The sequence below is a fragment of the Anabas testudineus genome, chromosome 18 (genome assembly GCF_900324465.2).
Source record: "Anabas testudineus chromosome 18, fAnaTes1.2, whole genome shotgun sequence".
In the NCBI taxonomy this organism is placed as follows: domain Eukaryota; kingdom Metazoa; phylum Chordata; class Actinopteri; order Anabantiformes; family Anabantidae; genus Anabas; species Anabas testudineus.
In genome coordinates this window covers 25,872,433-25,897,123 of record NC_046627.1, presented here as the reverse complement: position 1 = coordinate 25,897,123, position 24,691 = coordinate 25,872,433, and the positions used below count along the sequence as shown (strand labels likewise).

Below are 24,691 nucleotides of genomic sequence, written 5' to 3'. Positions count from 1 at the left end.
ATGGAGAGAAGGGCTGAAAGAGAGATGTCACAACAAGAAGGAAGTGCCAGAGGGGATAGGAGGGATGAGGGGTTGAGGATGATGATGGACGACAGGTATTAGTGAACCAATGTGACTGTGGCTACACTTAGTTGGCTAAGTTGAGGTAGAGATTGTTTTTGTCTTTTTTTAATTAATTCCTCCTCCTTCAGGAGTTTTAGTTGCATAAACCGCAGCTCTCTCCCGCTCTGCTCTCCCCGATCAACTATACAGTATTTAATATAACTGAGCCTACAATTAAGGCATTCGCATTTACATATTTTTGTTTCTATTATTAGACAACTCACGTAACACTAAACAATGATCTAATTGCAGGTCAGAAATACAAACTATCCAGGCAACATCTAGCTCCAGTGCAAATAAACATAAGTACAATAAACATAAACAACATAAATTCACAAGAATGTCAACACTCCTGTATATTATGTAATTGCCTGTTGTGGCCTTCCTAACATTGGATTGCACAGAGAGCTGGGATTTGAACTTTACTGCCACACACTGTCAGACGTAGCCACTTAGTAGACACAGTTTCAGTTTTTGACTGGGTGGATAAAGAGCAAAAGCTGAGAGAAAAGTGTATTTTTAAATGTAGCCCGCTAGTGTCAATGTACTCTCAGAGAAACCTGTGAATGCTGCTGAAGTTTATATCCAGCAGATGTGACCACAGGCACTTTCTGTTCCCACTGTAAGGTGTTTGAACACATACGGTTTGCGTGTACGCTGTGTGCAGTTAGCCCAGTTTGTACTGCACATCCAGTGTATCAGGTTGTTCTACCCAGTACTGCTGGCTCTTCCAGTGCTGATTACAGCAACACTGGTAACCTGTAGTGCACTCTGTGACACGCATCCTCTCCTGTTCTCTATTGATCTGTCACTCATCTCCTCATCCCACCTCACACTTGTTTCCTTACCCCTAAATCTCGACTGTTTTAATCTCACTTAATTAGGCACTCTCTGGAGCGCTTTGTTTTCCTCCATCTCTTTTCATTCCCCTCGCTGCTGCTTCTCTCTCTCGATGCTCTTTTTTCTTTATCTCTGTCACTTTGGCAGCGTCCCCAAATTTTCTGCTGTCCACTTCTACTTTTTTTCCCCTCTTATTTTCTCTATCTTTTCTATCAGTCGCGTTTATCTGCCCTCTCCACCTCTCTTTCTCTCCTCTTGTTCTGGGCTTCAGCTCAAATATTACAAATGCTACTGTGTGCTGGCTGGGGGCCAAATCAGCAAGGTGATAAATCAATACAGTGAGGGAATTATGTAATGTGCCACCATATTGACTCGTTTTCTTTCCTCCTCCCCAGGTGGTTTCTTCCTGCGCTCCATACTCTGTCATCGACTCACCTTGTGTAACTTCCATTTGTTGGCCACTTACTTCCATTTAACCAGATAAATTGTCAGTCGCACTTACAGCTCTGTCCTGAGGCTTATATTTGGAGTGAAAGTATTTTGTATAAACTGACATGCGGGTTGATACAGAGTACATCAAACTATTATCATCTGTTTGAAGTTATAATGACAAGCATGTCAGCATAAATGTGATCAAATGTAAGGGGTGTTGAACCAGACAGCAGATTTGAATCAGTAAATGGATCAGTCATTTTAAGCCAAAGTTTGACTGAACTTTGAGAAATAGTTTGAAGGGAAGCAGTCTTGGTTTTGCATCTAGTGTGTTGTAGGTGTACATTCCCTGGATTATTTGTTCTTACGCCATGTTTAATTACAGCACACCCATATCCCCAGGCAGTACACTAGTACACAGTATGTGGATATGCTCTACTGGTCCCGTCAGTCCATGTATTTGTTAATTTACAAGTTAAGTAGTGAGTGCAAGCCTAACCTAGAGCAAATGAGTTGTTGTCCACTGCCCCAATCGTGACTTTGACCTTTCTAATATGAAGTTTGAGTTCCCATTGTTGTTGCTGACACACACTTTTGCAGAAGCATTCACTTCAGACAGGAGCTGGTCCCAGTAGGTGGAGCGCTCGCTGCCTGCCCACTGCTCCCAGCAATAGTTTGAATTAAAAGCTGAGTTCCTGCTTCCATAACAATAATATCAAGCGGTTTGCTGATTTTCAGACTGATATGCTCAGATATGACGTCTGCTTCTGTGAGACGGTTAACATGACTGTTTTGTGCAAATTCTCACATAGGTGTCAGCAGCATTTTTTGAAAGCATTTTGGATATTTGCCTTCATCAGGATCATTGCAGGCCATGCACTCATGTTGCTGGAGTTTTGAGTATTCAGGCTTTTTCTCTTCTGTCACTGTTACTTACTACTTAATATTTCTGCTACTGTTACTTTACCTGTTTGTTTCATTGTTTGTTCTTACTCGATCCTGCTGATATTGAATATCCTTTCTGCAGAATGCAGATGTGCAAACACAGTGTAGTTTTTGTATGTCTGAGCTCTTTTGTGAGTCTCTGGGAGCTAGTTACTCAGAGCTCTACTCTGCATCCTTAAATCTAACATTTTACATCTAGTAATTCTTCAAAGAGCGTGTATTGGCCATAGATGTCGTGCAGGAAGGTAGGACGAAAAACCCTGAGTTACTTATATAATAATATTAATAATAAATACTCCATTTACACAGAGCACCTAAAATGCAAAGAGTATTATTGAGACTAAGCTAAATCACCTAAATCACGGGAGGTAAATACTTCACAGACACAGTATGAATATATTTGTGTTGATTCAACTGTGCAGAAGATCAAATTTAAGTTGGTTATCAGAAGTATGAATGTTTTATCATTTTCCATTGCACCTGTTCTTTAAGGATATATTTTTACTTTGAACTGCGTTTATGCATGGCATTCTCGATACATGTGTTGAATGCAACGTCTGTGTCTAAGCACTGTAACAGTGATGCTTCAGGAGCTGGAATAAAATGAACCTCTTTCAGACAGCAGATATATTCAGCCACTGCTGCTGATCTTTCAATGTCTCAATATTTTTGTTAGCTTTCCATTCTGGACATGCAGTCTAGAGCTGTGGCTCCTGGTGCCCAGGCTCCTTTACAGAGAGATAGGGAGGGAGAGGGGGGAGCACTCTATAGGAGTCATTGAGTGCAGTAATAGTGCCTATATTTCCTCCAGCCTATGCCCTGGTCAGAGAGTGCAGTGGCTCCATGCTGTATTTTCCATATCGTCACCCTCTACCCGCCCTCTCACACGCTCTCTCTTTTAGCTTTTCAACTGTACTTTTCTCCACTGTGGAATTTCATCTTCCTGCACGTGGCTGGCACTTGAGGGCATGTCGTGTGCGTGTGTGTGTAAACATGAGCTATAGGAAATATCCACTTCTGAAGGTAAAGGAAACGTGTGTGTGTGTGTGTGTGTGTGTGTGTGTGTGTGTGTGTGTGTGTGTGTGCCAAGAAGACAACAAGTGGGTGCTACTCGTTTTGCTGTCCCATCCTGAAAGTGCCAAGGATCCCAGACATACTGTCTGTGCCCACAGTTAATACAGGACTCATGTATCTGAAGAAATCATTAGTTTGCAAATATACATTTGATGTTTTTGACTTTGTTTCATTGTCAGACTTCTTGTTTCACACCAAGTAATATTGACCAACAAGGTTTTGTTCCACGAAAAAATCACACAGACAGTGAAGGGAAAGAAACAATGCAATGCAGAAAGAACTAATATGTGAATGATGGACAACACTATGAAATTCAGACCTAAGATGTACTTAACTGGAATGATACTTAAGGGTTAAAAATTGACAAAGCACACATAACTGAAGTTACAAAAGCAATCAGACATAAAGCAATCATCTCTTCATATATAAAGAAATGACATCTAGTAAGTCCAATCAAAGCAGTGAATGTATACTGACAGGAGCTGCAAGAAGAGTCTGTGGAGTGGTCATGTCGCAGCAGATTTAAACCTTGTAATGGGAAGCCATTGTTCTCCGCGCACCACATGTTAGCCAGTTTTTTATGCTAAAGCCTTATCACCAGCTTCACACGTCTCCTGGTGCGAAGATCTTGGTGTAATAAATTCACATCAGTGCAGCAACACACTGCAGTTTTCTAATTTCGATCAAAGGTTATCTGCATCAAATAGTAGTAGCAGTTTTTTGTTGTTGTTTTTATTTTATTTTATTTTTTATTATCAGTGTGTGGCCTTTGGGTCAAAGCACACCTCCATCTACCTTACATCACACTAATGAAGAAGAGAAATCGAGGTAGAGAGTGAATACAGAGGCTCCTTCTGCTCTCCAATCCCATCTGTTTGACACGCAGCGAGAGGGAGGGGAAGGATGGAGAGAGAGAGAGAGGGAGGGGGGGAGGAGAGAGGGAGGGATGGTAGACGAATGAGAACGAGGCCAGATCAGGGTGAGGGAGGGCTGGGGGGTGGCAAGGGGGGAGGTGCTGTTTAGAGAAAGGCAGGGAGAGAAAAAAAATCAGAGGGAGGCAGGCTGGGGGGTTGGGCTCCGAGTCTGTGCATGTGTATGTGAGAGAGAGGGAGAGAACGCAGCAAGCAAGTGTGCGTTGTGTATGTCTGTGTGTGGCTGTGCGCGTGTGTGCGCGCCTGCTCTGTTCCTTTCCTTTCTTTGTTTGACTACTGAGTGGGTAAAAAAAGCGAGACAGAATATAGAGAGATAGAGAGAAGGAGAAGGTGAGGAAGAGAAAGACAGTGGAGAAGAAGAGGATCTAAAGCAAGTGTCACTTTTTTTTTTAAAAGAGGGAGAGAAGGAGGAAGACAAAGAGGATTTCTGTTTTGGTCTATTTATTTTTCTTTTTTTTTTATCTTGCAGGCTGTAGAATACAAAAAAAATACATAAACAGAAACAACAACAGCGCTGCATGCTTTTGACAACAGTGTCATATTCAGGAGCCGTGTGTGTTTTGTGTGCTGGCTCAGTGTGTGTGTGTGTGTGTGTGTGTGTGTGTGTGTGTGTGTGTGCGTCTGTGTGCAGAGGAGGTGGGGGGAGGCAGCCTGTTCAATTTAAAGGGAAAATACAAGGCACATACAAAGCTGGGAGCGCAGGCAGGAAGGCAAGGCAGCAGGAAAGGCAAGGCAAGGCGAGGAGAGTGGAGGAAAGGCAGTGGGAATCTGCTGAGCTAGCTGACGCTTCACCCAGCAATCCTTTTTTGGATTTTACTCCACCAAGCCGACCCTGCGTCTCTCACTCTCTCTCTCTGTGCTCAACCTGATCCTGGCCACGGTAAGACAAGCTTCCTATCCACAACCTCTCAGCTGTTTCACTGCAACTGCTCTGCAGACAAAAGCAGGAGAAAGTTGCTGTGTGTGTGTGTGTGTGTGTGTATATGTGTGTGTATGTGTGCAGATGGAGAGGAGCTAAGCTAAAAGCTGAAGCTAAGGCTAAAAGGCGTGAGGAATGCAGCACAAAGGGAGCTTGTGTGCTCCAGCTGGGGCTGTATGTGTATATGTGTGTGTGTCTTTGTGGACGGACTAGAATGTTTGTCACAGGGCTTCCCAAACTTTTGCATTTGAAGGATCTCCCAAAATAGACAGGCACCAGACTACAGACCCCCTTTTTGGAAAAAAAAAAAAGATTTGTCTCGTTTTGGCCGTATGTGTAGTGATAGTGGAGAAAGTCATAGTCATTGTATTGTGACTCCCGGTGCTTTCAATGAACTCAAATATTCTGAAACTGAACTAATTGATACTGGGAAAACAAAAGAAAACCCGGTGAAGAGAACACAAGTTTAAAAACCAGTGGTTCATGTCAGAGCAGGGTGATTTAAATGCCCTTGACGGCTCTGCAGCCAGCTGGCTCACTGACGTAGAAAACTAAACACCAAACTAGTTAATTTTTACTTTTTTTTTTTAAATCTCTTTCACTACTTCACCTCTTTTCTCTCTTCTCTCACCTTCATTCTCCATTTCTTTCTTTCTGCTTGTATCCCTCCTCTGTCTTTATCTCTCTTTCATGAAACAGGCAGGTGACTATTGAACGTGGGTCTTGTGACTTTGCTGCTGAAGCATCATTCAGTGAGAGTCTATCTCTTCTGGAAACACACACAACCGAGCTCTCATTAACTTCATACACATTGTACACACAATACAATATAAAAGTGCGTGTTGTGGGGGTTTTCAGCTTGTTCTTGTCAGCTGTCTGGTCCAGACCCGACAGCATTTGTGTGTGTGTTACGAGCCGGCATTCTGTGTGTGCATGCTCCTCCCTGTTTGAGTGCGTGAGAAACATAACACTTGTGACGGTTTCTCCCTGGAGCTAATATTGGTGTCAGTGTGTGACTGCGCATCCATGCGCGTGTGCTTATGTGCGGGGCGGCGGGGGGTGTAAATGTGTCGGTCTCTGTCCTAATTAAGCTTGTGCCCCCTGTGTTCAAACCAATACAGACATTCCTAGAATAAAAGCCTCCCTAGAAAGCCATCGCACACGTACAACTGTAACCTGATCTGTACAGTACTGATCCGCGCACACACGTGAGCGCTGGGTTTGCACATGCACAGGCACACATACAAGGCAAAGTCTGTGTTACTATTCCATTTGCCGCCCCCGACCTTCCTGTTCCCCTTGGGGAATTTCCTTCTTCCTCTCTATTCTTTAGTTCATTACCAGCGGAAGTAGAGCATCTTCTCCCTGACATTTCTTTCCCTTTTTAAAATTCCTTCACCACTTCCTGTCCAGCTGCAATTATCCAATGGTGGTGTGCCAGGCGCGGTTCAGCTAGGGTCGCCTGCTGTGGACTGGAATACATCATATCTGCGTGCTCGTCATCTGACATAGCCTTGCCCGATTAGGAAATACTGTACACAGGACACAGCCTGCACTAACACTGCGCTAATCTGTTTATACTGTGCTGCTGGTTCCCATACTGAAAACAGAGCATGCTGTATAACAGGAGAATATGATATGGCATTACATTACATTACGGTATGGCAGAATTGATCATTCGTGCATGGATTAGTTTTTAATAAGTCTGATCACATCTTGTATAACATTTACATTACAGTTAAAAACATACTGGAAAAGGGCAACATGGTGTCAGTTGACAGAAGTTGATGAAATGAGAGGACTCTTACCTCCATTTCCATGTAATGACAAACTGTCTGTTCAAGCTCCAACTAAGAGACTGGAGTACAGTACAGGTCCACTCATGGTCACTCAATGGCCCACTCAATTAAATCAGATTAACACAGTTGAAACAAATCTAGTTTCTCTTACCTCAGTGCTATTACTGATCATAAGCTGCTGTATTTTTACAGTCTTTGGCTTTGAAGCTTTCAACCACGTTTTCATTATCAAATGTATTTATTGTTGTTTTGAACAGTAGTTTTCTCTTATGCTGTGTTCCTCTCTGTGGGCTTTTAAACAAAGCACCCAGTATAGGCGTAATCGAATGCGTCTCTGCCACACTTCCTGTGTAGATATGGCATAAAGCTTATAGAAGGCATTAGTGTGTGTTGTGTGTTTGACATTGAGCTGCCTGCTAAACTAGCTTTTAAAGACAGACAGACAGGTGTGCTGTGACTAGGGTTGAGGAGGTATACTAATAAGACTAATAATGTTTCTTGATAATGAATAGTAATCTTTAGTTTATATTACTGCCATCAAACAAATTAGTGGCGTAAATTTAGAAAGTAGATGAAATGAACATTTTGACATTGTGTGGCTACCCTTTTGTCTTAAATAACATTCAGTCCAAGCTAAAGTTGTGGAGCAAAGGCAACACGACATCTTGGCTCTAAGCAGAAGAGGTGTCGGCTCCAGTGCAGACCAGCTGGTATTCTCACATCTTGTTATGTTCACTTTATGGGTTCACCCCAAATGCAACCATGAGATGAACCATGAGAAACATTACTTCCTTCGCCCGTATATGTATTTTTAAAGATATGTTACATATACTTTTCCTAAAAATGCTTATTTGTAGATGTTGCAAATGTGTACCCACTAGCTGGGGAAACAACTGTGTCAGGTTTTGTGCCTTTCTTGACAACAAAATGTTGTGTGAGTCAGTGATGTGTGAAACAACATTTTACACATCAGCATAAAACAAAATGGTTTTATTTTTGGTTATACACAAACTAACTTTACCATCTATAATGTGGTGGGACAGATTCCATTACTCCCCATCATAGCTGTTGTTTATCTGTAGGCTAGAGTTTTGCATAGTCATTAGTTGGGGGAGGGGGAAACCCCGCCCAGCTCTAAGCAAACGCGTATGTTTTGCTGATGCAGTTAAAATATGGAGATGTGGCTGTGATGACAGTTGATTCTGGAGCTGTCTGTGTAGCAGCAAGACATTTGCTGCACTTAGCCATTAGGACAACACCCAAACCTCCCACCCCCATCTTTCACCCACCGTGTCCTTGTGTTCTTCTGCAGATGTGCATATACACACAGACACACATGCAGAGGAGTTGGGGGAGAGCAGGGAGTGCTTTTGTGATTGAATTTGTGTGTGTCGCTTTCCTCTTTACCCCTCCTCAGCCTGGGGGTAGTCACCCCACGGGTGAAGGGGGAGATTGTGCATTCATTGGAATGGAGGCTGAGATGGCAGGGGGGGGGGGTGATTGAGTGTGCTGCCTGGAGAAGAAAAAGGTAGACAGAAAGAAGAGAGAGAAGAGGAGAGGGGGAGGGGGTTGCCTTGTGTTTGAATAGGGGGAGGAGAAGGAGAGGAGCAGACAGGCAGGAGAGGAGGTTCAGGGGTGGAGGTGAGGGGAGCCTGGCTGCCTGGCTGGCGCCGTGGCTGGGTTGTGTCTGTGGAGAGCGGGGCTGCAGCTGGGCTAATAACAGCTCGTGTTAAAGTAATAATTTGAGACTCTTTCATGTAAATAAATGTCTGTTTGTTTCTCTGATTGGACGTTATGTTAAGTCCACAAAAGCTAGTTAATGAAAGTTTCGACATGTAGTTGTACACTCTCTGGTTTGAGACAGACATAATCTCACAGGGTTTGGTGTGCTGCCTTTTCAAAAAACTAGGTGTTTAAAGAACGTTTGGGTTCGTTCTCAGCTTGTTCTCTTATGTCCCAGCTTTTAAAAAGTTTAAACTTATATAAAAAACAACACAGAGTTCTTAATGTTGGCACCAACCTTCGTTAAGTGGTGGTCGGACTTGAATGTTTTTTGTTCCACTTTGGTAAGTAACACTGCAGTGTAATTTTCATCAGGCTGCCTCCTCTTTGTTCAGTATTTATCAGAGAAAGAAACAATTATATATTTTTGTTCAGATTTGCAAATTCCCACATCAGAGGGTTTAAAGAAAATGTTGGCTAGAATTTGCATGAGAGTCTGCATTGATGCGTTTTGGATGTGTGTTAGACAGAGGTGATGGTTTGCGTTAAAGCAATATTACACCATCTCCAATATTTATTTAGTTTGGAATGATACAAGCATTACTGCACTGTGTACACACCATATGTAGTGGGTGGAACCAGCTGGCTTTATACTGTCTCCAAAGCATTTCCAGGGTGCAGTGGAGTATTACATACTTCATGTACAATGGTGCAATATCTAATCGTTTTCTCCTTGCACAACAGCGAGTTGTTCAGAGAGCATAATTTTGAGAATTTGTGCTAATTCCTTTTGGTCCCAGGTGATAGGCTCTGTTGTTAAAATCAGTACATAGATAGGAATACAGTACAGGAATACAGTAGCTGTATTTGATTTTGTAGCAAAGTGCTGTGGTCTGATGCTTTATCTATGAATATAACACAGTACCGCTTGTTACAGCACAGAAGGATAAGACTTAGGTGATTAATTCTACTATGCAGGGTCAAAGGGCTCATGCAGATTAGTTTTGGCCTTGGAGTTAATATCCACCATAGAAACTAGAAGTAGCTGCATATGACAAGGGGAGCAACAGAGACACGATAACAGACAGAAAGTCAAGACAGTCTGGAAGGTCAGATCCATGTACTGCAGCCTAAGTTATTTATTTAGGTTGGTCTAGATCTGAGCTATATTTAGAGACACCCAAGAATTAGAGAGAGGAAAGAAACAGAACTGGATGTGAAGAGATATCTGGGGGAGCAAAGGGGAAAAAAAGCCATGCTGAGACATTTTGAATGCACCCACATACTAAAACACACACCACACTTGCACAGAGCCACAGAGCCCACTGGCAGAGGTTGTATGCTGAGTCTGCACACGGCGTCTTTGTGTAATGGAGATAGACTAGGATTTGTTTATTTAAGGTAATGGCTTCCAGTTGTCTCAGTTTGGAGGGGGCTGTGTCACTACTACCGGGGATAGACGGGGCAGCCTGAGCGAAGGTGAAATCCATAACACACACACACACACACGTTCACCTCAACACGCAGATATTGTGTGACTGGCCTCTGTACAATGGAGCTTGTGACCGAGTGACACAGGTGTCCTTATTGCTTGGCTGATTTTATCACTGTTTGGAAAGGGTGTGTGGAACTGTATGTTTATAGCATCTGTTGCATAACGTGTGTAAAGGGTTGTAGACTGTTAAAGTGTGTTAGCTCAGTAATGAAGGCCATAGTGTTCTTTATAGCTCGTGATGAAAGGAGAAGTAGTAAAGAGAGAAGATAAAGGTTGAGGTGTCAGCTATTTAAATGTACCAGACTACTGGACAATTCTGTCTCTACTTCTATTGCAGCTCAAAACACATTTATTTCTATAAATAAATAAATACATGAATGTATGTTCCTTCCTCTGATGTTTTACTTGTATTCATTATTAGCTGCCTAGCCGTTAGTGACATTTGCACAGAAGCTTATCCTACTGATGCACCGGATAGTAGCAGCTGCTAAATGTCTACAATGTAAACCACAAAAAAGAGTGTGTAATACACAGAAGGTCACAGCAACCAATTCACATAAACACACACTAACACGACGGTTAGCCCTCTGTCTCTACTGCACTCTGTCATTGCTTGTAACAAATGTTAAGTCTCTTTGAAGCTGTGCCTTTCGTTTCATCGGTGTCTGTTTACTTCATGAGACTTCATCAAATCATGTGCGAGCTCGTTTCTACACTTGCATTTGCACTGTGCAAAGTTGAGTGGATGTGTTGGAGACCACTCTCAAAAGGAGACACAGGTGACGGGTGAAGCGTTTTACACTTGAGTGCACACACCTTGGATTCTTTGTGAATGGAAAGGTGTGTCTCTTTCAGGAGCTCTGTCGGGGAGCTGGTTTTAGCTGTAACAAGTATGTCTTCGGTTTCACTGTTAACGAAGCCCAACGGTTGATTCCTGGCTAGTATTACTGCTTTTACTCACCTAACAAGACTTCCACAACATCTAATCTAATAGTTATTTTTAGGATCATATGCGTTGCAGTTGATTTTACAAATGTCTGTGTTCTCTCAGTGGTAAACAGTTTATAATACTGTATCAACTGCTACCAGGCTACATATTTAGTAGGAAAACTCATAACAATCCAGTTGGACTTGGAGCATTAAGGCTTGACTTAGTCCATCAGTTATTATACAGATTATCAGTGGCCCCTTTGAGATTACATATCATCACAATATTGTGTCAATCTTCACAGTACAAAGCTAAATCATAGCAGACAGGCAGACACATCTACATGTTGTACAGTATGTTAAGAGTCCTAGTATCTGTACATGCTGATTTAAAGCTACAGTCTGGTGAGTGAACCCTGAGCAAAGGTTAAACTGTAGCTCTAAATCCAGTACACATCTCCAAAAACAAACATGCACACTGTAGCACACGTTGACCATGATATGTGAGTGACCCCACAGTGACCTTGGTCAATCCATCTGATTGACTTACAGTGCATGACCCTAATTATTTTTCTAAGGAGATGGTTAGAAAGAGAAGAACAGGAGTGAGATGAAGATTTGTGTGTGTGTGTGTCGGGAGGGTTTACAGTTGTAATTAACTGATGAGAACACAGAAAATAGTCCTTTGTAGATTATTTGATTTGTGGTCTCTCTCACTTCTTCACTTCCTATCATCCTCTTCCATTCTGTCTTTCCTGTCTTCTCTCTTCCTCTTTACCTTTCCCTTGTTCATTTCTACTGCATGGACACTGCCCCTGTGATTTCCTCCTGTTTTCTTCACTTTCTTCTCTCTGTTTCTAGCTCTTCCTTTCTCCCAGTGTCTTACATCACCTGTCTCTTTAACCCAGTTCCACACTGAACCCTGACCCCTATTAGTTGTATAACTTCAATAAAAACTGTCCTTTTGTGTGTTTGTGTGTCTCCCACAATGTCTCTCGCTCCAATTCTCTTCAATATGAGTCACAAATCATAGCTTAGAAACCCGAAAGCCATCCTTCTGGTAAGATCCCGTTGAAGCTTTCAGATTTGCATTGGTATTTTTATCATATCACGTCTGCTGTAATTTCCTCTTGCCATTGCATTTTAGAAAATGTATTTATTTGTCTCAGACTTTTGTAATTTGCTTTGTTGCACATTTGTACAAATGACAGGTGTGTATTTAGTGTGTACAGCAAACAGAGGTGGAGAAATCAAAGCAGTGTCTGTCTTGGACTGTTTACAAAGATATCTGTGTCTCGGTGGGAGTGTGTCTGGAGGGCAGTGGGTACACAGTGACCTTTATGGGTCTGAATGTGTAAGTGTGTGTTTGCCTCCAGACCAGTAACATGATCTGTCTTGAGGAGTCAAGCCCTCCATCCCTCCTTGTTCTGTCTGCACTCTCCCTCTCCTTCCATCTCTCCTATATCTTCCCCTGTCTATTTGCATCCTTCTCTCCTTCCTGTCTCCCCCTTTCCTGTCTTTCATCCTCTTTCCTCATTTTGTTTCTTTTTCTCCTCTTAACCCCAAACTTTAAATCTTTAATAAAACCTTGATATACATTTGTCCGAACCTGTATCCTTCACTCTATCAGGCACAGATGTTGTGTGTGTGTGATCAGTGTTAATGTTGTCATTGTTCCCTTTTGTTTGACCAGTGTTGGATGTCTGGAACCACTCTGGAATCTGTCTTTAATGTACTACTATACTACTGTGTGTGTGTGTGTTGGGTGGGGCAGGGTAATGGAGGTCATGAGACATGCTGACTCTCTCCCACAGGATTTCTCTCACCAATATATAGAATTACAAGAGTCACAGACAGTCAACTGTGCATATTTCTTTCTCTCCCCTCTGTGTTCATTCTGCACAAACACAGATAATCTGCAAAAAAAGAGAACGTATGATGCTACATATATTCCTGATCCATGAAGAAAACAAGTTCATGGGTTTAGTAGTTAAGAGATAGGTAAGACAGGTACATTAAAAACTACGTTCATCAACAATGTGTAGGTGGATTTAGTATATTGGAGCAGTGTTGGGCTTTTAACTAATGTTACCCAAACCCTCCACCCATCCACTGCTTCAAACTATTCTTTCAGAAATCATATTTCACATTCAGGCTCAGACCAAATCTTTTACTTAAAGTTGGTAATCAAATTGTAGCTTTACATACAGTTGAGTGAGCACTGTGTGGTGTTTCCAGGGTCTGTGTGTGTGTGTGTGTGTGTGTGTGTGTGTGTGTGTGTGTGTCCATGTCCATGTCCATCCTGTACTGTGTGTGCCATATGGCAGCAGTATTAGCCCACAGTGTAAACACAGCTGGCTGCCTCCTGTGGCTGCATGGGTGAACAGCAGTCTGCCTGCAGATACAAAAAGCCCTAACAGGAGGATCACATTTTCTGCTAGGACATTAATATGGCTTTTAGCCATACTGGGATTCATGGTGTGATGTTTGTATGGAAAATTAGTGTCAGAGTTGCAGCCTGAAATCTTAACATGACACTTCACAATGGATTTATTTCATTTAAAATGTATAATGTATACAAGTCACTCTGTCTACTTTCACTCAGGGTGTTTTTTTTTTTTGTGTGTGTGTGTATTTTAACACAGAACATGTGCATACACCACAGTGTGTTGCCGTTCATGTGGTGGTGATATGGTTGTTTTTTATTGAAGAGTAATAGTTACTTGGTCATCTGAAATAGATCTACATAAAGTCAGATAAAGCAGAGAGGAGAGGGCAGGTACTGAACACTGCACATCATAAATAAAATAGAAACAGTGGTGCTCAGGGTAGCGTGAAATCTGCACTCACCCCCTCCCTTCTTAGCTACCCTTCCTATGACGCTTCCTTGCTCTTTGTGTGTGTGTGTGTGTGTGTGTAGGGTAATTGAGGTGTGTGACCTTGCTGTAGGCCTAGCAGGTGTCAAGGGAGGCATGGAGGGAGACTGCATGAGATGAATTGGTGGATAGTGATGGGATGGATAGATGGAGGGCTCTGCTGTTACAGTATATGACTGCTAGTATGCCTACATGTATGATACTGTTTACCATTGTGTAATGAAAAGAAAGTGATTGTGTAGGTGGAAGCACATTCTTCTGCTGAAAGTGCATGTGACTTGGAAATTAGATGATGTGTGTAGGTGTCTCGAGCAGACGAGACGGCTGTTGTCACCCCTTGGGTGAGTATTTCTTCACTCTGTCTGTTCCTGGTATTGTTCTGTTCATTCTTAAGATGATACAAATTGAAATATTTCATTTCATCCTTTTAAACAAAAGTACAGAAATGAAAATGATACATGTCAGCAAAATAAGATAAGAATGAAATTGATAACAAAAAGGCAGATAAGCTTGTTAGTAGGTTCTTTTACAAGGGCTTTAAAGAAGCAAGCATCATATTCTTAGACCAGAGGCGTCCAGTCCCTGATAAACTCCAACAGAGACAAAGGATGCAAGTGGTACTGTTCATACAAATTTATATCAAATACCATCTGCATGAATGGGCATTTTCCTCACTTGTGCAGTCTGATCCTGTAGTCTGTAAACATGAGCACCGCCTTACAGATGTTTGCAGCTGCTCAGATGCTGAAATAATCACTTTGGCTTCTGTCATCAGCTGAATTTAGAAGAAACCTCTCCTGAAGGTTTAGCTTTTAGGAGACCAACACTTTCAGCACTTTCAACAAAAAAAAATCTAAATCTAATCTAAAATAGAAAAAGGCTAGATGATGCAAGAACAGAGCTGTTTAAACCGTAGCCACCTTTTGTACAAGCACTAATTATTGTCTATTATAAGAAATCAATGTTACATGTAGTTCCTTTAACTTGAAAAGACTCATGTCCACACTGTGCCTCCCATCATCTTCTCTACAGCATGGTGTGGAAACACAGCAGAAAGGCAGCCACACACCCATCCCCCTACTCTTCTTCTCCTGTCTCACTCTATACCCTCCACCACTACCCTTCTGCTCTGCACAGTAGCATGGTGCATCTGTGTCATGTCACTGGGTTCTGGCGTCCTAAAGTAACCCCTCCCCTCCCATACCGGTGCAATCTCTCTCTCACTCTCCCTCTCTGTCCTTGTGTGGCTCAGACTGTCATCCCCGATCTCTTCATCTTCTCTCTCTTCACTTCATCCCTCACTTTTTTCTGCTTTCTCAGTCAGTCTTTTAATATGTATCCCTCTCTCTCTCTTACCCCATCATGCAGAACAAATACACATGATTGCTTTCTCTCTCTCTCTGCTTCCCCCTCTTCCTTCCATGAAGCATACACAAACATAAAACTGTCTTGGAATATACATTAATAGATTCAAGCGATTCAAGCTCCTCCGCTCACTGCTGCATGCATAATCAATCTGCACATACACAATGTGAACAGGGCTCTAATGAAACTGTGTGTGTGCATGTCTAGGCTCCTCCCTCCAGAGAGTCAGACAGGTGTGGACCAGATTGAGTTCCGCCTCATTTCCTCTGCCCTGTGCAGCTGGTCAAGGACACACATTTTAACAAACACATCGGCACGTGGTTATGCACCCATGCACACATACATGAAAGCACACAGACTTCTAATACAAAGACAGAGACATGCTGCACACACCGCATATAAAGATACAACAAGAGATGTAGAAGAATCAAATGCAGCATTAGTGTATATGTGTTAGCTAGACTGTCTGCACTTGAATTCCTATGGAAGAGGATTACTGCAAAGATTACAGCACCATTGGCAGAGTATTGCCATGGTGACGCTGACAGATTTGCGAAAGGGGGCCCTGTATCAAGTTGTTCCAATACATTCCACTACACATTGTATTCATACTGTATGTAACACGCATGCAACACCACATTTTACATTGCAGTATATGGCTGTCGGTTAATATTTATATTTGACATGACAGCACTTACATTGACTGTTCATTTATACCAGTGTCAAATGTATTAACAGTAGAGGAACATCATCATCATAACACACATTCATTGCTGACTTCAGCAGCTCTTGTGGTGTAAAGGCTCAATTTTATAAGACTCAGGAGAGTCTTACAGGAGAAAATTCCACCACTCTAAGCATTTTTTATTTCAGGCATTTGGCTGATTTATTTAAGAGTTACATTAGCGTAAGATTAAATTCTTACACCCCCAATATTTCTGACAAACCGCCAACAGTAAGAAGTGCAAAGTATTCACAGAAATATAAATATGTTGCTTTGTTTCCACCAAGGCATCCAATAGTCTGCAGAACTTCTCTCCGTTGTTTTCACATATGAACCCTGAAATGTCTGGAGAATCAGATCTTGACTTATATATTTATAAACAGCATGCACACAAACCCACAATGAGTGTGGGGGTCACAGTGTCTTGAGGGGAGCTAGGGAGCCTCCCTCACCTTTAAATATCCAAGCAGCGATAATACTGTATAAGAAGGCAGCTTGTATGTAGAGATTTACATACAGAAACAGGGGAGGAGAAGGAGCAGGAGAGGGGTGGCATGTATGCATTATTTACCAGTCAAAGTGATCAGTGCTCGTCATATTGTGCGACTATGTAGTGTGTGAGTCTTTGCGCGTGTGTGGTCCTGTGAAGATGGTATGAGCCACCATGTGGGGATCACATGTGCCACAGTTAGATAAAGAAGTCTTTGTCTGCAGATGAAGAAGATGCAGCTCAAGACTCACGCATCCGCATGCACACACTCATACACCATGTACATACACACTATGACCTACAGAAACACACACTATTGGTCTTTCTTCATTCCACACCCTCATAGGTAAACTCTTCCAGTGGGATTGCAAATAAGAAATGTCTTTTGTATTTAACTTTGAACATTGTGGTTTGGAGCAAACACACACAGCAGTATGATTATAAAGACCTGAGTCAGTCTTTTTCGTGACGGTTAACTTAACTGGTATTGTGCAACTGGATAGTACAGTTTAGCACCTCTGGACAGGTATGTGGGCTAGGCAGGGCTTGTCTGGCCAGTCTCCAGACAGCAAACAGACGCACAGCCTTAGAAACAGTAGAGTACATCCTGGGGTAATCCCTCCAACCTTAAGCATACCTTCCTCATGAACACCTCTCACTCTTCATGTTTATGCACTCTCACACAGACTTGTTTTAGAAGTGAGGAAGGTTCTGTTGTTGTGACTCATCAGAGTCACCACTTATCACCTTCAAAAAGAAGTTCACTTTCTTTTCTTCTTTTTCCAAGGTGTTTATTTCGCTGAGTTGCCTTCGGGCCACTTTTTCTCAGACTGCATGTGTTTGTGTGTGAAGCGGGTTTAGGCATGCCTGTTGCCTGCTGTGCTTCATTCTAATGTTGTTTTTGTTTTTGACCTGACAGGAGTGTGTCAGCATACACAGTCTATAGTGCTCAGAGATTTGAGTTGTTTTGCTGATGATGGTGCAGTTTAGCATATTACAAGGCTTGAGTGATCAGTGTTTCTTCAGAATGCATGTGGTCAGCTCATTACTGTTGGTATTGCAAACTTATTCTTGCATTCTGCAGCCTGTTTGCAGTGCTTATTAATATCCTGTACTGCAACATATGTATTTTCATGTGTTCATGTAGTAGTCATTTTAATTCAAATAGTAATATAATGATGAAATTTTGAAACAAACTGAAGCTGTGATAAGACGTCTAATGACTCCTTTGTAATGTGTAAAACTGCAAACGTTTCCCTGATGGTGGTGCTAGAGAACAAAGTAGTCCAGTATCTCACTGGTATGTTCATCTCAAGTGCACGCGTTTGTGTTCTGCTGAGTTCTTCTTCACTAAGGTACATTAGATGCTGTTTTTAGTGATGAAGTAGACAAGACACAGTTTCAGAGGAGAACAACAAAGCCATGTTTTATTTTGAAGGGCTGACGTCACAAGACGTTGCTGGCGTGGACTGCAGTGGCTCTGACTGCCGTCTACAGCTGTGAGAGACGCACGCAATTCAGCTGCTGTGGTGTGGTTTGTGTGTGAAAGTGTGTGTATGCGTCACAAAAAGAGAAGGGACAGTGAGGGTAAAAACGGCACATGACAAGTGTAGAAGGATTATTTTTATCAAACACTTATTTACATGTGCTTGCTCAGACCTCTCTCTCACAACACACACACAATTCTGTTCACAGGTCTTGGTTTTGGCAGCGGCCACAGCCGGGCTGTATTCATTAGAGTCTGTCTAGACACGATTTATCGCCAACTGTTCATTCTTCTGTCTTTCTGTCTCTCTTTCTTCCTATTTGTGTGGTTGTAGGCTCTTGGTGGCTGGATTTTGAGACAGTCCCGGGTTGTATGTGGTGTGACTCTAGTCTGTCACCCCCCTCCTCCTCTATGTGGGTGTCATTTTCCTGCTTGTCCCCACAGAGGAAGTTAGTCTGTCTGTCTTTTCTGCCACTTCATCTCTACTAGCGCGTGTGGGAGAGTAGGAGTGGGTGTGATGGTTTGCAAGCCAGGCTTGGTTGTGACCATGACCTTTACTGAAGCCATGTGGCATAAGTTCACTGAGCCAAACAGCCACGACCACAGTGAGCCTGACACTCCTCCTCAGTGTGTGTAGCTCCGCCAGCTCTGGCCACACAAACACATGCATGTTTACAGACAAACGAGGCACAAAACAGACCTGCTGCCACACTAAGGCATGCACACAAAATAATACATCCCCTATCCAGTTTATATGTACGTTTTTTGGCTCATCTGAAGGGTTGAAAGGCTTTTCTTCCAAATGTTCTTATCTTCCCCCATCCTGGTATTTTACATAAGTTCCAGATGTTGTGTGACAAGATCTGAAGCAGTTCGCCCAACCAAGTGTCCTACTTTCTTGAAGTGTGCATCTCATGCTAAAGGGTCATTTAAGGATTTGACCTGTCCTAAGCCTTTACATAAACAGCAGAAAGCACAGCAGGCAAATTGTCGTGGTACAGTGAGACACACAGGCAGACGGCGAATGGAGCCCGAAAGACACTGAGGAAAAAAATACTGTCATTAACCACCATTCCTGTAGCAGCCTGCTATTTAATGTTTGTCTGCATGCATTTGCGAGTGTATGTGCAGGTATGATGCCTGTTGCCCAAACATGAAGAGACCTACTGAATCACCTGTGACTAAGGACTGGAGTAGCTCAAGCATGGCTATTCTGCTCACGCCATGCAGGCTCACACATGCTGAGGAGGTGTGTGTGTGTGTGTGTGTGTGTGTGTGTGTGTGTGTGTGTGGTGAATGTGTTTGCTTTTGCTGTACACTTGGTCAGTAGAAACTCAGGTGTCAGATTGCACACTCACAAAAGAGGTGTGTATACCTAATTGCGTATGTACAACATATTAATGTGTCCATAGCTCTGTGTGTTTGCACATTGTATGTGTTTTGGGGTTGGATGGATGTGTATCCTTTATTAGGCAAGTTAGTTTTTACACAAAGGCATGATTTTCACAGCTGTAAGGCTGTATTCTAAACTACATGTAAGATATGGTCCATTGTTTATGACAAATCTACCATGTCTTGGAAGAAACAATTTGCAGGGACAAACAAATTAAACCTTGATCAACATTTGCTGCAATGCAATGAGGCATCATCCAGCAACTCACACTGTCAAATACGTGCAAGCGTCCATTACTTAGTAACATAAACTATATGTTTGTACTGTAAACCATGCTGCTGTCATGTGGGTGTTTCCATGACAACTTTCTGCTCTGTATTAATGAGGGTAAAGATGAAAAAATGGATGTTAGTTTAAAGGCTAAACTGTAGTGTTTTTGTCATGCGACAAGCCTTTATTCCCATCAGCTACTCAGGGTCATACTAGAGCTTCTCAGTGAGCTCCACCCCTCTTCCTCTCTGTCTGTGCTGGTTAATGTCAAAGGGAGATGCTCCTACTGGTTAACCTTTACAGAAAAGATAAACACCACTTTCTATATCTTCACCTTCAATTATTTCTCGCCTGTTCTCTCTCCTTGTGCTCTTTCTTTGTTTATCATTATCTGTTTCAATACAACTGGAAATGAATATTTGATTACCCTTTTCTGTAATTTTGTCTTTCTCGTACACCCTTTGTCATATTCGCTCGTTTGCTCACTCTTTCACTTTGTCGTTATCTTGCTCACAGTCCTCCTTCTCGCCACAGTTCTGATATTGATCAAGGTCAAATGATTATGTCAAAGCTTGTGACATTTCATCATGTGTCACAAAAGAATATATTTTACCCTTGCAACAATTCATCCTCCTAATCAAATATATCCACATTTTCACACACTGCAGCTCTGCCTTTACAGTGTGGCCAGCTGTGCCCCTTTAGGGGGAGAGACCTTTGACCTTGAGTGCAAAGGTTGCGGGCTTTAACCACAAGGCTGCGAGATCAGTGAAGGCTGAGCCAGCTATATTTGCCTTGTATTGATACAACTGTCACACACACATGCATAACCTGCCTCAGGGAAGGTATACTGCATTGGTTCTGTGTGTGCGTGCTCAGCTAAAAAACATATGGAAGGCGCCAAGTGTGGGTGTGTTTTATGTTGCAGCCCTGTAGGTAGAATATCAGAACAGGTGAAAGAAAGACACAAGAGTTAGACGCCAGAAGAATGAGAAAGGAGATATGAGATGAATAAAGGAGCAAGGTTCGGCTTGTGGGTTCACAGACATGGTGAGTTTAGCACTGCAGTCTTTACCAAAGCAAAATGAGCCAAGTGTTTTATGCCTGTATGTTGCAGGTCATATAGCTGTTGCACAATGAAATAGTGAGGAGTAAATAGGCTAAGAAGTTAGAAGTGAGGGGGCAGGAGAGGTGAAGAGGCGCTGACATTTAGGTTTCAAAAGGTGTCAACCACAACCGTTTATTGAAAGGGCATATTCTGTGTATATGTACATGACAGAAATAAAGTACATGTGTGTACCTTTGCCTTCCTATTTTCCTCTCTTTCCCTGTTTCTGTGGTATGTGTGGTACATTTGTGTGTAACCAAGCCTGCTTTAGTGTTTAAGTACTTCACATGTGTTGTATGCTGGGTGGAGGGGTGTTTTTGCTGCTGTTTGTATAGGAGGTGGAGAGGTATACCAGAGTACCACCTGTTCTCAGTCATGTGACCCAGCACTGACACTGTGAATCACTGAACAGGCGGCACATGAGGAACACGCACAAAAAGTTGGCCACAGTGCTGGTTCAGGCCCTGCTGTGCATTTTGGCTGACACACAGACACTGCGGTTTCATACCCCCACACCAAATGACATAGAGTGCATCATGACTGCAGAACAGTCAGCAAACATCACACATGCATGATGAAACAAGTAGAGAGAATAACAGACCACCTATGGTTCACGTGTGTGTTCTGATCCATTAACCCTTTACTAGAGTGCTGATTGTTGGTCACTGCTTCCACTCACACTGGAATGTCAGCTGTGTTTGACCCCGTCCTCATCATCCCCAACACACATTGCTGTAGTTCAATTTTAGGCTGATTATTGCTAAACTGAATTTTGATGGACTGAATGTTGACCTCAGCCCATTATGACAGATTTGATTGTATTCATAGTGATCAAGTGGCAAAGTTTAACTGACCTTTTGTTTTTCTATATTGTGGTTTCAGGACGTGTCATGATAGCCTGCTGAAAGAGACGGACTACGCTATCCATGATCACCAGGTAAGGCTCTCTTTTACCTTTTTAGTTTATACAGTTGAATTGCTTCTGCTTCTTACACTGTTTCTTAGTGACAGGGCGCTGTCCTGCACTTTCTCAAGTTTTTCTCTGTTCTTTCGTCCACCTTCTTTATGTGAATACCGATGTTCATTAACAGGCAAGTACTGCCAAGTTAATGTTTCACAATTCATGCACACGCTCACACACATGAGCAGCATTGCACAGTATTGAGGTTACACAGGTAGAGGAGCAGGGCGAAATGTGTCAAAAGAGAGTGTGTAAGATGAGAGTAGGAGTAAAAAAATACAAGTACAATATGTGCATACACACAAACAACATAGTTAAGAAGGTTGTGGGTTGTGAAATCATGAGTGTGAATAGACTGCTGCTCCTTTTTTGAAATCTTTCACACATAAAATCAACAGTTCTTTTTAATAGTGTGTGTCTGTATAGTCTTGTAAAGTCTTCAAAGAGCTGTGTACTTTAAAGTTATCTGAGTCATGTTTTAAACTTTCAGCTCTGTGCTCTTCAAAGCTACATGAGAGTATAAAAAGATGCTTTGCTTGCTCTTTCTGTTGAACCAGTGTTCAAGCAATGCACCAAGTGTGTGTCATGAATGGTACATTTCCCCATAAACTTCCTAAAGTAATAAACGCCAGAATCATTTTTTTCCTGCACTGACTGAAGTTAATCAGCAACAACTGAGATAATTCTTTATGACATTTTACAAAAAGGCCAAAAATTCAGTGGTTTAAGTTTCTCACATATGGATTATTGTCACTGTTCTCCCATTGGTAGGATCCTTAAGCAACACTTTAGCTCACCCTAGAGAAATTGTGAGTACAGTTCACATTTGTCTGACATGTTACAGATAAAGCAATCAAGAAAATTTTCTCCAGATAAATCAAACAAGCATTAGTCACATTCCTAATTATAATATGAACAGACACAAACACATTAATCTAATTCATTAATGCAGGTTTATTTTTCAACACTCAAAACAGCCTGTGCACAAGACTTCCACCAATGCTTACATTTACTGTGCTACTATTTGGATATTTGGATTGAATTTTGATGGATTTTACGAGGGAGGCTGACATTGAATAACAATTGCAACACAGCTAATGTGCGCAGGTTATTAGAGTACAATCCTACAACAGCAGTTACAATTCTCTAATGTAGTTCAAAGGAGTATTTCACACGTTATTTTCAATTTGACCATGTTATTCTTGATGAACCTCAGTTTAAATTTAGAGCTGTTAAAAAAAATTTCCTGCTACTGAGTATTTACTGTTTGTTTAACCACAGACTCAACACAGCATAAAAAATTGTTAGCATGTGGCACCAAAGCTTATATTATACCCACTAAGGACACATCTTGGTGTCTATATTCTCTTTTTTTAAGAGGAAACTGACCAATTAGACATCTGAGCATTTTAAGCTCCTTGAAGTTGGGTTTACTTTTTAATATGTATAACTTTAGGATGGTGAGGATATTAAGCAGGACTGGAGTCCTTATCTTATCATACAGCTACAGTTGGGATTAGCTGGTTGTTTGAGTAACTAGAGTGAAAGCTGGGCTCCCTGTCGGCCCCTCTCTCCTTGAATAAGAGCCTTAATTATCTGGGCTGTAGAGCTCCATTCAGCTGGTTACATGGCTGCTATATGTGGGTGTGCTAAGCCATACTGTCTGTCTCCTTCCAGTGTGACTGTGTGTGAGTATGTGTGTGGAGGTGATTATTATCACGTCTGTCGGTCTCTCAGTGTACCCAAAAGGCTGACTCATGGTGTGCCACATGTACACACACACACACACACACACACAGTCCCACTCACGATCCTACATATCAGAGGAGAAGCACCATCTGTACCAGGGACACAGTTTCCTCCAATTGCAGAGCACAGATACAGCAGCTCACAAACTTACTTTCTTGTACTGTTCCTCTGTCTGGGCCTCATCAGTATTACATTGTGTGTGTGTGTGTGTGTGTGTGTGTGTGTGTGTGTGTGTGTGTGTGTGTGTGTGTGTATATATATGTAAGTGGACTGTGAGAACTGTCGTCCTTGTCCCAAATCACTTTATTTACACCCACAGTTCCCCCCACTTCCCTTGTTGTGGGAGAGGATGTAGGGGATTTAAACTCAGACATACATTTGATATTCTCTGACTCTACCAGAGGAAGCTGTGTGTGGCTGTGTGTCTTTGGGGGGACAGTGTATATGAGGTACACAAGAGTCCCACCCGTACCCACATCAGTCAACAATCCTCTTCCTGTTTACAGTGCAGGATTAATAATGGTCTCCCACCATACTATACAGTGCAATTACACTCACATTGCTGCACATAAAGCAGTAAAACTCATACAGTGTAATTTCACACAGGGAGCAATAGGACAATATGGCTTTGTATGATCTTGGTAGAATAGCTAACTGAAATGACTTTCATCATGAGCAGCATTTGCACAAATGGTACTGTCAGTGTGTTTTACTTCAGGAAAGACCAGTGCACAAATAGAACATTGACAACATACACCAAAGTGAAGAGCTGATAATAGCCTACATACTCTATGCACTCATGCTGGATAATTAAGGACTGTAGCAGTTCATGGTGCAATAGCTTCCAGATGATGATATAAAAAAGTCTTTCAGCTGATTTTATGTGTTATATACACGCCCAGATTATTTTAACGTTAGAGGTGCTTGACTTCAGAGTATGTCATTACATCATCTGGAGTTTAATTACCATAAAGAAAAAAGTTTAACAGCTTACATCAATTTAGAGAGCAATGCTGTGGCTTTATCGCCTGCTCATTAACTTCCTATTTTTGCTCTTTTGCTTTTTTGCAGGCAAACTAGCA

At 42.1% G+C, this 24,691-nt stretch overlaps 1 protein-coding gene across 5 annotated transcripts in view; it reads left to right on the top strand.

The window, feature by feature from the left end:
- kdm6ba (lysine (K)-specific demethylase 6B, a) overlaps positions 1–24,691 on the top strand; it is an 88,344-nt gene that overhangs the window by 37,912 nt on the left and 25,741 nt on the right. For 3 of the 5 annotated variants that reach the window (XM_026352559.1, XM_026352555.1, XM_026352557.1), the window contains exon 4: positions 21,782–21,836. The gene's annotated coding sequence lies outside the window, so the exon portion shown is untranslated. Of the gene's footprint in view, positions 1–4,683; positions 5,206–21,781; positions 21,837–24,691 lie in introns of those variants that run through there. The other 2 variants (XM_026352561.1, XM_026352556.1) reach the window with 1 other exon arrangement.